Raw genomic sequence first — 11,212 nt, 5'->3', positions numbered from 1 at the left:
ACACACACACACACACACACACACACACACACACACACACACACACACACACACACACACACACACACACACACACACACACACACACACACACACACACACACACACACACACACAGACACAGACACAGACACAGACACAGACACACACACACACAGACACACACACACACAATGTTATTAACATTAATGTCTTACCTAGCCAGTGTTAGGCCAATTCCATTATCAGCAAATCTGAGGGAGAGAGAGAAACAGTTGTTGGAGCCAATCACATAGTAGACGGAATATTAGAATGAGAATATTATTATTATTATTTTTTCTATTTTGTTATTGACTGTACGTTTGTTTATGTGTAACTCTGTGTAGTTGTTTTTGTCAGTGCTTTGCTTTATCTTGGCCAGGTCACAGTTGTAAATAAGAACTTGTTCTTAACTGGCCTACATGGTTAACATGTTCCCCTGTCCGCTAACAGACAGCTAACACGTTCCCCTGTCCACTAACAGACAGCTAACATGTTCCCCTGTCCGCTAACAGACAGCTAACACGTTCCCCTGTCCGCTAACAGATGGCTAACATGTTCCCCTGTCCGCTAACAGACAGCTAACATGTTCCCCTGTCCGCTAACAGACAGCTAACACGTTCCCCTGTCCGCTAACAGATGGCTAACATGTTCCCCTGTCCGCTAACAGACGGCTAACACGTTCCCCTGTCCGCTAACAGACGGCTAACACGTTCCCCTGTCCGCTGACAGGCGGCTAACACGTTCCCCTGTCCGCTAACAGATGGCTAACATGTTCCCCTGTCCGCTAACAGACGGCTAACATGTTCCCCTGTCCGCTAACAGACGGCTAACATGTTCCCCTGTCCGCTAACAGACGGCTAACATGTTCCCCTGTCCGCTGACAGATGGCTAACATGTTCCCCTGTCCGCTGACAGACGGCTAACATGTTCCCCTGTCCGCTGACAGACGGCTAACATGTTCCCCTGTCCACTGACAGACGGCTAACATGTTCCCCTGTCCGCTAACAGACAGCTAACATGTTCCCCTGTCCGCTAACAGACAGCTAACACGTTCCCCTGTCCGCTAACAGATGGCTAACATGTTCCCCTGTCCGCTAACAGACGGCTAACATGTTCCCCTGCCCGCTAACAGACGGCTAACACGTTCCCCTGTCCGCTAACAGACGGCTAACATGTTCCCTTGCCCGCTAACAGACAGCTAACATGTTCCCCTGTCCGCTAACAGACGGCTAACACGTTCCCCTGTCCGCTAACAGACGGCTAACACGTTCCCCTGTCCGCTGACAGGCGGCTAACACGTTCCCCTGTCCGCTAACAGACAGCTAACATGTTCCCCTGTCCGCTAACAGACGGCTAACATGTTCCCCTGTCCGCTGACAGACGGCTAACATGTTCCCCTGTCCGCTGACAGACGGCTAACATGTTCCCCTGTCCGCTGACAGACGGCTAACATGTTCCCCTGTCCGCTGACAGATGATTGACATGTTCCCCTGTTTGACGGCTTAGACCTTCACAAATGCAGAGTTCTTCAGTAATGTACATTTTCACTGAACAAAATCAGACAGAATATCCCAATCCTAAAAGCTAAACTGACAATTACACCTCTCTGTCTCTGTCGTTCTCTCTCTCTCGTTCTCTCTCTGTCCTTCTCTCTTTATCGCTCTCTCACTCTCTCTCTCTCATTCTCTCTTTCTTGCTCTCTCTCTCCTGTCCCTCGTTTTCTGTGTTGATTATAGAGTAGACTGTGATTAGGGCTAGTAGAGACCTTGATTACTGATGACCTGATTTGCTTTCATGTTTTTGAAAGGCAGTGACGACCCCTTGTTAATTGTGTGTGTGTGGTGTGTGTGTGTGTGTGTGTGTGTGTGTGTGTGTGTGTGTGTGTGTGTGTGTGTGTGTGTGTGTGTGTGTGTGTGTGTGTGTGTGTGTGTGTGTGTGTGTGTGTGTGTGTGTGTGTGTGTGTGTGTGTGTGTGTGTGTGTGTGTGTGTGTGTGAGAGAGACAGAGCACTTAATTTATATATATATATATATTTCACCTTTATTTAACCAGGTAGGCCAGTTGAGAACAAGTTCTCATTGACAACTGCGACCTGGCCAAGATAAAGCAAAGCAGTGCGACACAAACAACAACACAGAGTTACACATGGAGTAAATAAACACACAGTCAATAATACAATAGAAAAGTCTATATACAGTGTGCAAAGTAGGTAAGATTAGGCAATAAATTGGCCATAGTGGTGAAATTGGCTTTGGGGGTGACCAGTGAAATATACCTGCTGGAGTGCGTGCTACTGGTGGGTGCTGCTAGGGTGACCAGTGAGCTGAGATAAGGTGAAGCTTTACCTAGCAAAGACTTATAGATGACCTGGAGCCAGTGGGTTTGGCGACGTATATGAAGCGAGGGCCAGCCAACGAGAGCATACAGGTCGAAATGGGGGGTAGTATATGGGACTTTAGTGACAAATCGGATGGCACTGTGATTGACTGCATCCAATTCTCTGAGTAGAGTGTTGGAGGCTATTTTGTTAATGACATCGCCGAAGTCGAGGATTGGTAGGATGGTCAGTTTTACGAGGTATGTTTGGCAGCGTGAGTGAAGGATGCTTTGTTGCGAAGTAGGAAGCCGATTCTAGATGTCATTTTGGATTGGAGATGCTTAAAAATGTGTGTCTGGAAGGAGAGTTTACAGTCGAGCCAGACACCTAGGTATATGTAGTTGTCCACATATTCTTTTTTTAAATGTATTTTAATTTTAACATTTTTTTCTCCTTTTCTCCCCAATTTCGTGGTATCCAATTGTTAGTAGTTACTATCTTGTCTCATCGCTACAACTCCCGTACGGGCTCGGGAGAGACGAAGGTCGAAAGCCATGCGTTCTTCGAAACACTTACTGTGTAGCAGTAAGTTGTCCTGTCGTATCGTCTCTATGTAAATATCGTCTCTTTTTCGTTTTAGATATTTGTAGATATTTTTTTCTTCGCATATCTTTAAAAACATTTTGCTAAACCTAAGCTTCCAAATACTCTTCTGCAACCCGCCAATGTAGCTACTTTTCCTAAAGTAGTTATATTTACTTCGGAACCGGACCCCCTCAACTGAAGCTAGCCAGCTAACTACCAGCTATCAGCCAGCAAACCATTGCTAGCGGTCTTCAGCTAACCGGTCATCAACTAACCTTTAGCTCGGAAAGCTCTCGCCAGTTCGAACAACGCGACGCTAACCAGAGCATAACGGAACTATTTTAAAAAATGTACCCCCGGATTCCCACCACAAACGGAACATTCTTCAGCTGGATCTTCGCAACTAGCTATCGAGCTAAACAGCAACCCTGGTTGATTACTCCTGGCTAGCGTTTCCACCCACGTAGCTTGAAGCTAGCCCGGCCAGAGCTCCTAGCATACTCCTGGGCTACAATACCTTGACTACGACCGGTCTATCGATATCACTGCATGAAGAGGAATAAACAGACTCACCCCATCGTGACGTCCTAAAAAAGGCTAACTCTCTAGCCCTCGCTATCTCCTTGCTTGCTAGTTCGGCATGCTAACTGCTAGCTTGTTTAGCCCAGGTCCGCTAACTCCTACCTTGTTTACCCCGGCCTGCTAATCTGTTAGCTTGTTAGCACAGGCCTGCTAACCGTCTGCATCGCCGCGTCCCAAAAACGCAGTGGCCCATATGTACTCTATCTCTTCCCGATTAAAAAAAAAAAATGTTTATACCTTCCGGAAACCTGCCTCACCCAATGTGATGCGGAATCGCTATTATCTTTATTTTTTAGAACACACTCAAGAACCTCCAGCTAGCTAGCTACAAGCTATTTAGTCATTGTTAGTTTTCTTAACCTGGATAACACTCGCCAGCCCAGCCCCCCTGCCCCATCCACCGCTGCCCCCTGGACTCTGATCACTTGGCTACATAGCTGATGCACGCTGGACTGTCCATTAATCACGGTACTCCATTCTGCTTGTTTGTTTTATCTGTCGGCCGAGTTGCCTAGTCAATGCCATCTCACCTGCTGTTGTTATGCTAGCTGATTAGCTGTTGTCTCACCCACTGTTTTAGCTAGCTTTCCCAATTCAACACCTGTGTTTACTGTATGCCTTGCTGTATGTCTCTCTCAAATGTCAATATGCCTTGTATACTGTTGCTCAGGTTAGTTATCATTGTTTTAGTTCACAATGGAGCCCCTAGTCCTATTCCTCATACCCCTGATACCTCCTTTGTCCCACCTCCCACATATGCGGTGACCTCACCCATTACAACCAGCATGTCCAGAGATAAAACCTCTCTCATCATCACCCAGTGCCTGGGCTTACCTCCGCCGTACCCGCACCCCACCATACCCCTGTCTGTGCATTATGCCCTGAATATATTCTACCATGCCCAGAAACCTGCTCCTCTTATTCTCTGTCCCCAACGCTCTAGGCGACCAGTTTTGATAGCCCTTAGCCGCACCCTCATACTACTCCTTCTCTGTTCCGCGGGTGATGTGGAGGTAAACCCAGGCCCTGCATGTCCCCAGGCACCCTCATTTGTTGACTTCTGTGATCGAAAAAGCCTTGGTTTCATGCATGTCAACATTAGAAGCCTCCTCCCTAAGTTTGTTTTACTCACTGCTTTAGCACACTCTGTTAAGCCTGATGTCCTCGCCGTGTCTGAATCCTGGCTCAGGAAGGCCACCAAAAATTCAGAGATTTCCATACCCAACTATAACATCTTCCGTCGAGATAGAACTGCCAAAGGGGGAGGAGTCGCAGTCTACTGCAGAGATAGCCTGCAAAGTAATGTCATACTTTCCAGGTCCATACCAAAACAGTTCGAACTACTAATTCTGAAAATTACTCTCTCCAGAAATAAGTCTCTCACTGTTGCCGCCTGCTACCGACCCCCCTCAGCTCCCAGCTGTGCGCTGGACAGCATTTGTTAATTGATTGCCCCCCATCTAGCTTCTGAGTTTGTTCTGTTAGGTGACCTAAACTGGGATATGCTTAACACCCCGGCAGTCCTACAATCTAAGCTAGATGCCCTCAATCTCACACAAATCATCAAGGAACCCACCAGGTACAACCCTAACTCTGTAAGCAAGGGCACCCTCATAGACGTCATCCTGACCAACTGGCCCTCCAAATACACCTCCGCTGTCTTCAACCAGGATCTCAGCGACCACTGCCTCATTGCCTGTATCCGCTACAGTGCCGCAGTCAAACGACCACCCCTCATCACTGTCAAACGCTCCCTAAAACACTTCTGTGAGCAGGCCTTTCTAATCGACCTGGCCCGGGTATCCTGGAAGGACATTGACCTCATCCCGTCAGTTGAGGATGCCTGGTCATTCTTTAAGAGTAACTTCCTCACCATTTTAGATAAGCATGCTCCGTTCAAAAAATGCAGAACTAAGAACAGATACAGCCCTTGGTTCACTCCAGACCTGACTGCCCTCGACCAGCACAAACACATCCTGTGGCGGACTGCAATAGCATCGAACAGTCCCCGCGATATGCAACTGTTCAGGGAAGTCAGGAACCAATACACGCAGTCAGTCAGGAAAGCTAAGGCCAGCTTCTTCAGGCAGAAGTTTGCATCCTGTAGCTCCAACTCCAAAAAGTTCTGGGACACTGTGAAGCCCATGGAGAACAAGAGCACCACCTCCCAGCTGCCCACTGCACTGAGGCTAGGGAACACGGTCACCACCGACAAATCCATGATTATCGAAAACTTCAACAAGCATTTCTCAATGGCTGGCCATGCCTTCCGCCTGGCTACTCCTACCTCGGCCAACAGCTCCGCCCCCCCCGCAGCTCCTCGCCCAAGCCTCTCCAGGTTCTCCTTTACCCAAATCCAGATAGCAGATGTTCTGAAAGAGCTGCAAAACCTGGACCCGTATAAATCAGCTGGGCTTGACAATCTGGACCCTCTATTTCTGAAGCTATCCGCCGCCATTGTCGCAACCCCTATTACCAGCCTGTTCAACCTCTCTTTCATATCGTCTGAGATCCCCAATGATTGGAAAGCTTCCGCAGTCATCACCCCTCTTCAAAGGGGGAGACACCCTGGACCCAAACTGTTACAGACCTATATCCATTCTGCCCTGTCTATCTAAGGTCTTCAAAAGCCAAGTCAACAAACAGGTCACTGACCATCTTGAATCCCACCGTACCTTCTCCGCTATGCAATCTGGTTTCCGAGCCGGTCACGGGTGCACCTCAGCCACACTCAAGGTACTAAATGACATTATAACCGCCATCGATAAAAGACAGTTCTGTGCAGCCGTCTTCATCGACCTTGCCAAGGCTTTCGACTCTGTCAATCACCATATTCTTATCGGCAGACTCAGTAGCCTCGGTTTTTCGGATGACTGCCTTGCCTGGTTCACCAATTACTTTGCAGACAGAGTTCAGTGTGTCAAATCGGAGGACATGTTGTCCGGTCCTCTGGCAGTCTCTATGGGTGTGCCACAGGGTTCAATTCTCGGGCCGACTCTTTTCTCTGTGTATATCAATGATGTTGCTCTTGCTGCGGGCGATTCCCTGATCCACCTCTACGCAGACGACACCATTCTATACACTTTCGGCCCGTCATTGGACACTGTGCTATCTAACCTCCAATCAAGCTTCAATGCCATACAACACTCCTCCCGTGGCCTCCAACTGCTCTTAGAAACGCTGGTAAAACCAAATGCATGCTTTTCAACCGATCGCTGCCTGCACCCGCTTGCCCGACTAGCATCACCACACTGGATGGTTCCGACCTTGAATATGTGGACACCTATAAGTACCTAGGTGTCTGGCTAGACTGCAAACTCTCCTTCCAGACCCATATCAAACATCTCCAATCGAAAATCAAATCAAGAGTCGGCTTTCTATTCCGCAACAAAGCCTCCTTCAGTCACTCTGCCAAGCTTATCCTAGTAAGACTGACTATCCTACCGATCCTCGACTTCGGCGATGTCATCTACAAAATTGCTTCCAACACTCTTCTCAGCAAACTGGATGCAGTTTATCACAGTGCCATCCGTTTTGTCACTAAAGCACCTTATACTACCCACCACTGCGACTTGTATGCTCTAGTCGGCTGGCCCTCGCTACATATTCGTCGACAGACCCACTGGCTCCAGGTCATCTACAAGGCCATGCTAGGCAAAGCTCCGCCTTATCTCAGCTCACTGGTCACGATGGCAACACCCATCAGTAGCACGCGCTCCAGCAGGTGTATCTCATTGATCATCCCTAAAGCCAACACCTCATTCGGCCGCCTTTCGTTCCAGTACTCTGCTGCCTGTGGCTGGAACGAATTGCAAAAATCCCTGAAGTTGGAGACTTTTATCTCCCTCACCAACTTCAAACATCAGCTATCTGAGCAGCTAACCGATCGCTGCAGCTGTACATAATCTATTGGTAAATAGCCCACCCATTTTCACCTACCTCATCCCCACAGTTTTTATTTATTTACTTTTCTGCTCTTTTGCACACCAATATCTCTACCTGTACATGATCATCTGATCATTTATCACTCCAGTGTTAATCTGCAATATTGTAATTATTCGCCTACCTCCTCATGCCTTTTGCACACATTGTATATAGACTCCCCTTTTTTCTCTACTGTGTTATTGACTTGTTAATTGTTTACTCCATGTGTAACTCTGTGTTGTCTGTTCACACTGCTATGCTTTATCTTGGCCAGGTCGCAGTTGCAAATGAGAACCTGTTCTCAACTAGCCTACCTGATTAAATAAAGGTGAAATAAATAAAACAAATAAAAACACAGCGCACATCCAACCCAGAAGCCAGCCGCACCAATGTGTCAGAGGAAACACCGTGCCCCTGGCGACCTGGTTAGCGTGCACTGTGCGCGGTTCGCCACAGTAGTCGCAAGTGCACGATGAGACAAGGATATCCCTACCGGCCAAACCCTCCCTAAACCGGACAATTGTGCGTTGCCCCACGGACCTCCCGGTCGTGTCCGGCTGCGACAGAGCCTGGGTGCGAACCCAGAGAGTCTCACAGCTAGTGATGCGATGCAGTGCCCTAGACCACTGCGCAACCCAGGAGGCCCTTTGTCCACATATTCTAAGTCAGAACCATCCAGAGTGGTGATGCTGGCTGGGCGGGCAGGTGCAGGCAGCAATTGGTTGAAGAGCATGCATTTAGTTGTATGGAATTGAAGCTCGTTTGGAGGTTAGTTAACACAGTGTCCAAAGAAGGGCCAGAAGTATACAGAATGGTGTTGTCTGTGTAGAGGTGGATCAGAGAATCACCAGCTGCAAGAGCGACATCATTGATATATACAGATAAAAGAGTCGTCCCGAGAATTGAACCATGTGGCACCCACATAGAGACTGCCAGAGGTCCGGACATCAGGCCCTCCGATTTGACACACTGAACTCTGTCTGAGAAGTAGTTGTTGAACCAGGCGAGGCAGTCATTTGAGAAACCAAGGCTGTTGAGGTGCTGCCTGAAGCGAGGAGTAGGACACAGGGGTAATCAACAACTCTTGTTTTCTCTCCCTCCTCTCTCTCACGTTCTCTCTCTCTCACCCTCCTCTCTCACATTCTCTCTCTCTCGCTCTCTCTCCCTCCTTTCTCTCATGTTCTCTCTCTCGCTCTCATGTTCTCTCTCTCACCCTCCTATCTCTCACATTCTCACTCTCTCACGTTCTCACTCTCACCCTCCTCTCTCTCACGTTCTCTTTCTCTCTCTCCCTCCTCTCTCTCACGTTCTCTCTCTCTTTTCCTCCCTCTTGTCTTTCCTTGTCTCTTCCAGTGCTACGTCCACCTTTTGGATTGCCAACCCCAATAACAACCTCATCAACTGTGCAGCAGCAGGCTCAGAGGTAAGTCTCTCTCCCAATCTCCCTCGCTTGCTTTCTCTCTCTCTCTCTCTCTCTCTCTCTCTCTCTCTCTCTCTCTCTCTCTCTCTCTCTCTCTCTCTCTCTCTCTCTCTCTCTCTCTCTCTCTCTCTCTCTCTCTCTCTCTCTCCCCTGTCCTCTCTCTCCTCCCTCCCTCCATCCCCCTCACTCCCTCCCTCTCCCTCTCTCTCTCTCTCCCCTGTCCTCTCTCTCTCCTCCCTCCATCCCCCCTCACTCCCTCCCTCTCCATCCCTCCTCTCTCTCTCTCTCTCTCTCTCTCTCTCTCTCTCTCTCTCTCTCTCTCTCTCTCTCTCTCTCTCTCTCTCCCCTGTCCTCTCTCTCTCCTCCCTCCATCCCTCCCTCACTCCCTCCCTCTCCCTCTCTCTCTATCCCTTTTTCCCCTGTCCTCTCTCACTCAATTCAATTGAATTCAAGGGTCTTTATTGACAGGGGAAACGTGTTAACGTTGCCAAAGCAAGTGAGGTAGATAATATACAAAAGTATATCTCCTCTGTCCTCTCTCTCTCCTCACTCTCTCTCCTCACTCTCTCATTGTTCTCTTTCTCTCTCTCTCTCATTCTCTGTCTCCCATTCACTCTTTCTATCTGTCCTTGTCTTCAGGTGTACAGTATGTATGTAGGCCTCATTACCCCAATGTCCAGTCTGATGAATTACTGTAAATTCATTTGTTATGTATAGTATGGTGTGTGTGTGTTAACATACTGTGTGTGTGTCCTTCAAGGAGACCGGTTTCTGGTTCCTCTTCCACCATGTGCCTACGGGAGCCTCCGAGGGCATGTACTCTCCTGGCCGCTCCGAACACACACCTATGGGCCAGTTCACCAACAATAGGGCCCACTCCAACTAGAGGGTAGGACTTTATGTGTGTGTGTGAGTCTTGTTAGATAATAACAGCAAACGTACAATAGAATAAAGGAAGGCATATTAACCAACCAGATATAAGCTAACTGCTCTTCCCTGTGTGTGTGTGTGTGTGTTAACCCAGTGTGTGAAGGTTCATTTGCGGTTTGGAGCAGCGATCATTACATGTTAACGAGCATCTTCAGTTGATAATAAATCTCTATGTGGTCTGGTTAAGGCCTTTGTGGTCTGTGTTAGCAGCACCTCTCTCTCTGTCATGTTCACATCCTTCTCTCTCTTTCTCTCCACCCTTTCTCTCTTTTTATCTCTTTCTCTCTTTTTATCTCTTTCTCTCTTTCTACCCTTTCTCTTTCTTTCTCTCTCCATCCTTTTTCTCTTTCTCTCTCTCTTTCTCTCTCTCCATCCTTCTTCTCTTTCTCTCTCTCTCTCTCTCTTTCTTTCTTTCTTTCTTTCTTTCTTTCTTTCTTTCTTTCTTTCTTTCTTTCTTTCTTCTTTCTCTCTTTCTTTCTTTCTTTCTCTCTTTCTTTCTTTCTTTCTCTCTCTCTCTCTTTCTTTCTTTCTTTCTTTCTTTCTTTCTTTCTCTCTCTCACCACCTTTTTTGGATCTTGCTCTCTCTCTCTCTTTCCCTTTCTTTCTCTCTTTCTTTCTTTCTCTCTCTCTTTCTTTCTTTCTCTCTCTCTCTTTCATCTTTCTTTTTTCTTTCTTTCTCTTTCTCTCTCTCACCACCTTTTTTGGATCTTGCTCTCTCTCCACCCTTTCTTTCTCTCCCTTTCTCTCCACCTTTCTCTCTCTCTCTCCATCCTTTTTCTCTCTCTCCACCCTTTCTTTCTCTCCCTTTCTCTCCACCCTTCCCTCTTTCTCTCGCTCTCTCTCACTCTCCCTCTCTCTACCCTTTCTCACTCGTACTCTCTCACTTTCTCTCTCCACACTTTCTCTCGCTCTCGCTCTCGCTCGCTCTTACTCCACCCTTTCTCTCTCTCTTTCCCTCTCTCTCTTTCTCTCTCTCTCTCTCTCTCTCTCTCTCTCTCTCTCTCTCTCTCTCTCTCTCTCTCTCTCTCTCTCTGTCTCTCTGTCTCTCTCTCTCTCTCACTCTCTCTCTCTGTCTCTCTCTCTCTCTCTCTCTCTTTTTCTCTTTCTCTCTCTTTCTATCCACCCTCTCTCTCTCTCTCCACCCTTTCTCTCTCACTCTCTCTCTCTGTCTCTCATTCTCTCTGTGTCTCTCTCTCTCTGTCTCTCTCTCTCGCTCGCTCGCTCTCACTCCACTCTCTCTCTCGCTCGCTCTCACTCCACCCTTTCTCTCTGTCTTTCCCTCTCTCTTCACCCTTTCTCTCTCTCTCTTTCTCTCTCTCTTCACCCTTTCTCTCTCTCTCTTTCTCTCTCTCTCCACCCTTTCTCTCTCTCTCTTTCTCTCTCTCTCCACCCTTTCTCTCTCTCTCTCTCTTTCTCTCTCTCCACCCTTTCTCT

General features: G+C 47.9%; 1 long non-coding RNA gene across 1 annotated transcript in view; it reads left to right on the top strand.

The window, feature by feature from the left end:
* Nucleotides 1-8,691: 8,691 nt before the first annotated feature.
* Nucleotides 8,692-11,212, top strand: part of LOC124029922 — a 3,595-nt gene continuing 1,074 nt past the window's right edge. The window contains exons 1-2 of the long non-coding RNA XR_006837867.1: nt 8,692-8,851; nt 9,609-9,737. This is a non-coding gene — a long non-coding RNA (uncharacterized LOC124029922). The remainder of the gene's footprint in view (nt 8,852-9,608; nt 9,738-11,212) is intronic.

The sequence above is a fragment of the Oncorhynchus gorbuscha genome, unplaced genomic scaffold (assembly GCF_021184085.1).
Source record: "Oncorhynchus gorbuscha isolate QuinsamMale2020 ecotype Even-year unplaced genomic scaffold, OgorEven_v1.0 Un_scaffold_8186, whole genome shotgun sequence".
NCBI classification, from domain to species: Eukaryota; Metazoa; Chordata; class Actinopteri; order Salmoniformes; family Salmonidae; genus Oncorhynchus; species Oncorhynchus gorbuscha.
The sequence above is the reverse complement of the archived record's forward strand: the minus strand, read 5'-3'. Positions and strand labels throughout refer to the sequence as shown.